We start from the raw sequence: 6,000 nt of genomic DNA on the forward strand, positions 1-6,000 counted from the left end.
CCCAATCTTGATGATACTTGGAGGTAATGATCAGTACACCATTCCCACTTGACTCACCAAATTTCGTTCTTATAGCTTGAAGCATTCCTCTGCAGTAACAGTTTGAATTTTTAGGTTTCACTCTGTTTTCTCCTATATTGATAGATGAATTTGGAACTCTAAATCCAACACAGTTTGTGCTAGCTCCTTGAAAGTTGACACAATAATGTAGTTCTAACTATACAGTTTGTTTCCTATTCAAGTAGCCCTAAGCAGAGACTGATGAAAACCAAATTCATCTGAAAGGGGTTGCCTAGCTTCCAAAAACTACGAGTTTCCTGAAATCTCAGCAAATGTTATTTCACCCAATCTTGATGATACTTGGAGGTAATGATCAGTACACCATTCCCACTTGACTCACCAAATTTCGTTCTTATAGCTTGAAGCATTCCTCTGCAGTAACAGTTTGAATTTTTAGGTTTCACTCTGTTTTCTCCTATATTGATAGATGAATTTGGAACTCTAAATCCAACACGGTTTGTGCTAGCTCCTTGAAACTTGACAAAATAAAGCAGTTCTAAGTTCTGTCTGTACTGTTTGTTTCCTATTCAAGTAGCCCTAAGCAGAGACTGATGAAAACCAAATTCGTCTGAAAGGGGTTGCCTAGCTTCCAAAAAACTACGAGTTTCCTGAAATCTCAGCAAATGTTATTTCACCCAATCTTGATGATACTTGGAGGTAATGATCAGTACACCATTCCCACTTGACTCACCAAATTTCGTTCTTATAGCTTGAAGCATTCCTCTGCAGTAACAGTTTGAATTTTTAGGTTTCACTCTGTTTTCTCCTATATTGATAGATGTATTTGGAACTCTAAATCCAACACGGTTTGTGCTAGCTCCTTGAAACTTGACAAAATAAAGCAGTTCTAAGTTCTGTCTGTACTGTTTGTTTCCTATTCAAGTAGCCCTAAGCAGAGACTGATGAAAACCAAATTCGTCTGAAAGGGGTTGCCTAGCTTCCAAAAAACTACGAATTTCCTGAAATCTCAGCAATTGTTATTTCACCCAATCTTGATGATACTTGGAGGTAATGATGAGTACACCATTCCCACTTGACTCACCAAATTTCGTTCTTATAGCTTGAAGCATTCCTCTGCAGTAACAGTTTGAATTTTTAGGTTTCACTCTGTTTTCTCCTATATTGATAGATGAATTTGGAACTCTAAATCCAACACGGTTTGTGCTAGCTCCTTGAAACTTGACAAAATAAAGCAGTTCTAAGTTCTGTCTGTACTGTTTGTTTCCTATTCAAGTAGCCCTAAGCAGAGACTGATGAAAACCAAATTCGTCTGAAAGGGGTTGCCTAGCTTCCAAAAAACTACGAGTTTCCTGAAATCTCAGCAAATGTTATTTCACCCAATCTTGATGATACTTGGAGGTAATGATCAGTACACCATTCCCACTTGACTCACCAAATTTCGTTCTTATAGCTTGAAGCATTCCTCTGCAGTAACAGTTTGAATTTTTAGGTTTCACTCTGTTTTCTCCTATATAGATAGATGAATTTGGAACTCTAAATCCAACACAGTTTGTGCTAGCTCCTTGAAATTTGACACAATAAAGTAGTTCTAAGTTCTAACTATACAGTTTGTTTCCTATTCAACTAGCCCTAAGCAGAGACTGATGAAAACCAAATTCGTCTGAACGGGGTTGACTAGCTTCCAAAAAACTACGAGTTTCCTGAAATGTCAGCAAATGTTATTTTACCCAATCTTGATGATAATTGGAGGTAATGATCAGTACACCATTCCCACTTGACTCACCTAATTTCGTTCTTATAGCTTGAAGCATTCCTCTGCAGTAACAGTTTGAATTTTTAGGTTTCACTCTGTTTTCTCCTATATTGATAGATGAATTTGGAACTCTAAATCCAACACTGTTTGGGCTAGCTCCTTGAAACTTGACACAATAAAGTAGTTCTAAGTTCTAACTATACAGTTTGTTTCCTATTCAAGTAACCCTAAGCACAGCCTGAGAAAAACCACTTTCATCATTAAGGGGTTGCCTAGCTTCCAAAAAACTACGAGTTTCCTGAAATCTCAGCAAATGTTATTTCACCCAATCTTGATGATACTTGGAGGTAATGATGAGTACACCATTCCCACTTGACTCACCAAATTTCGTTCTTATAGCTTGAAGCATTCCTCTGCAGTAACAGTTTGAATTTTTAGGTTTCACTCTGTTTTCTCCTATATTGATAGATGAATTTGGAACTCTAAATCCAACACGGTTTGTGCTAGCTCCTTGAAACTTGACAAAATAAAGCAGTTCTAAGTTCTGTCTGTACTGTTTGTTTCCTATTCAAGTAGCCCTAAGCAGAGACTGATGAAAACCAAATTGGTCTGAAAGGGGTTGCCTAGCTTCCAAAAAACTACGAGTTTCCTGAAATCTCAGCAAATGTTATTTCACCCAATCTTGATGATACTTGGAGGTAATGATCAGTACACCATTCCCACTTGACTCACCAAATTTCGTTCTTATAGCTTGAAGCATTCCTCTGCAGTAACAGTTTGAATTTTTAGGTTTCACTCTGTTTTCTCCTATATTGATAGATGAATTTGGAACTCTAAATCCAACACAGTTTGTGCTAGCTCCTTGAAACTTGACACAATAAAGTAGTTCTAAGTTCTAACTATACAGTTTGTTTCCTATTCAAGTAGCCCTAAGCAGAGACTGATGAAAACCAAATTCGTCTGAAAGGGGTTGCCTAGCTTCCAAAAAACTACGAGTTTCCTGAAATCTCAGCAAATGTTATTTCACCCAATCTTGATGATACTTGGAGGTAATGATGAGTACACCATTCCCACTTGACTCACCAAATTTCGTTCTTATAGCTTGAAGCATTCCTCTGCAGTAACAGTTTGAATTTTTAGGTTTCACTCTGTTTTCTCCTATATTGATAGATGAATTTAGAACTCTAAATCCAACACGGTTTGTGCTAGCTCCTTGAAACTTGACACAATAAAGTAGTTCTAAGTTCTAACTATACAGTATGTTTCGTATTCAAGTAACCCTAAGCACAGCCTGAGAAAAACCACTTTCATCAGAAAGGGGTTGCCTAGCTTCCAAAAAACTACGAGTTTCCTGAAATCTCAGCAAATGTTATTTCACCCAATCTTGATGATACTTGGAGGTAATGATCAGTACACCATTCCCACTTGACTCACCAAATTTTGTTCTTATAGCTTGAAGCATTCCTCTGCAGTAACAGTTTGAATTTTTAGGTTTCACTCTGTTTTCTCCTATATTGATAGATGAATTTGGAACTCTAAATCCACCAAGGTTTGTGGTAGCTCCTTGAAACTTGACAAAATAAAGCAGTTCTAAGTTCTGTCTGTACTGTTTGTTTCCTATTCAAGTAGCCCTAAGCAGAGACTGATGAAAACCAAATTCGTCTGAAAGGGGTTGCCTAGCTTCCAAAAAACTACGAGTTTCCTGAAATCTCAGCAAATGTTATTTCACCCAATCTTGATGATACTTGGAGGTAATGATCAGTACACCATTCCCACTTGACTCAACAAATTTCGTTCTTATAGCTTGAAGCATTCCTCTGCAGTAACAGTTTGAATTTTTAGGTTTCACTCTGTTTTCTCCTATATTGATAGATGAATTTGGAACTCTAAATCCAACACAGTTTGTGCTAGCTCCTTGAAACTTGACACAATAAAGTAGTTCTAAGTTCTAACTATACAGTTTGTTTCCTATTCAAGTAGCCCTAAGCAGAGACTGATGAAAACCAAATTCGTCTGAAAGGGGTTGCCTAGCTTCCAAAAAACTACGAGTTTCCTGAAATCTCAGCAAATGTTATTTCACCCAATCTTGATGATACTTGGAGGTAATGATCAGTACACCATTCCCACTTGACTCACCAAATTTCGTTCTTATAGCTTGAAGCATTCCTCTGCAGTAACAGTTTGAATTTTTAGGTTTCACTCTGTTTTCTCCTATATTGATAGATGAATTTGGAACTCTAAATCCAACACAGTTTGTGCTAGCTCCTTGAAAGTTGACACAATAAAGTAGTTCTAACTATACAGTTTGTTTCCTATTCAAGTAGCCCTAAGCAGAGACTGATGAAAACCAAATTCGTCTGAAAGGGGTTGCCTAGCTTCCAAAAACTACGAGTTTCCTGAAATCTCAGCAAATGTTATTTCACCCAATCTTGATGATACTTGGAGGTAATGATCAGTACACCATTCCCACTTGACTCACCAAATTTCGTTCTTATAGCTTGAAGCATTCCTCTGCAGTAACAGTTTGAATTTTTAGGTTTCACTTTGTTTTCTCCTATATTGATAGATGAATTTGGAACTCTAAATCCAACACAGTTTGTGCTAGCTCCTTGAAACTGGACACAATAAAGTAGTTCTAAGTTCTAACTATACAGTATGTTTCGTATTCAAGTAACCCTAAGCACAGCCTGAGAAAAACCACTTTCATCAGAAAGGGGTTGCCTAGCTTCCAAAAAACTACGAGTTTCCTGAAATCTCAGCAAATGTTATTTCACCCAATCTTGATGATACTTGGAGGTAATGATCAGTACACCATTCCCACTTGACTCACCAAATTTTGTTCTTATAGCTTGAAGCATTCCTCTGCAGTAACAGTTTGAATTTTTAGGTTTCACTCTGTTTTCTCCTATATTGATAGATGAATTTGGAACTCTAAATCCACCAAGGTTTGTGGTAGCTCCTTGAAACTTGACAAAATAAAGCAGTTCTAAGTTCTGTCTGTACTGTTTGTTTCCTATTCAAGTAGCCCTAAGCAGAGACTGATGAAAACCAAATTCGTCTGAAAGGGGTTGCCTAGCTTCCAAAAAACTACGAGTTTCCTGAAATCTCAGCAAATGTTATTTCACCCAATCTTGATGATACTTGGAGGTAATGATCAGTACACCATTCCCACTTGACTCAACAAATTTCGTTCTTATAGCTTGAAGCATTCCTCTGCAGTAACAGTTTGAATTTTTAGGTTTCACTCTGTTTTCTCCTATATTGATAGATGAATTTGGAACTCTAAATCCAACACAGTTTGTGCTAGCTCCTTGAAACTTGACACAATAAAGTAGTTCTAAGTTCTAACTATACAGTTTGTTTCCTATTCAAGTAGCCCTAAGCAGAGACTGATGAAAACCAAATTCGTCTGAAAGGGGTTGCCTAGCTTCCAAAAAACTACGAGTTTCCTGAAATCTCAGCAAATGTTATTTCACCCAATCTTGATGATACTTGGAGGTAATGATCAGTACACCATTCCCACTTGACTCACCAAATTTCGTTTTTATAGCTTGAAGCATTCCTCTGCAGTAACAGTTTGAATTTTTAGGTTTCACTCTGTTTTCTCCTATATTGATAGATGAATTTGGAACTCTAAATCCAACACAGTTTGTGCTAGCTCCTTGAAAGTTGACACAATAAAGTAGTTCTAACTATACAGTTTGTTTCCTATTCAAGTAGCCCTAAGCAGAGACTGATGAAAACCAAATTCGTCTGAAAGGGGTTGCCTAGCTTCCAAAAACTACGAGTTTCCTGAAATCTCAGCAAATGTTATTTCACCCAATCTTGATGATACTTGGAGGTAATGATCAGTACACCATTCCCACTTGACTCACCAAATTTCGTTCTTATAGCTTGAAGCATTCCTCTGCAGTAACAGTTTGAATTTTTAGGTTTCACTCTGTTTTCTCCTATATTGATAGATGAATTTGGAACTCTAAATCCACCAAGGTTTGTGGTAGCTCCTTGAAACTTGACAAAATAAAGCAGTTCTAAGTTCTGTCTGTACTGTTTGTTTCTTATTCAAGTAGCCCTAAGCAGAGACTGATGAAAACCAAATTCGTCTGAAAGGGGTTGCCTAGCTTCCAAAAAACTACGAGTTTCCTGAAATCTCAGCAAATGTTATTTCACCCAATCTTGATGATACTTGGGGGTAGTGATCAGTACACCATTCCCACTTGACTCAA

The sequence above is a fragment of the Spermophilus citellus genome, assembly GCF_964194105.1.
Source record: "Spermophilus citellus genome assembly, chromosome: 18".
In the NCBI taxonomy this organism is placed as follows: Eukaryota; Metazoa; Chordata; class Mammalia; order Rodentia; family Sciuridae; genus Spermophilus; species Spermophilus citellus.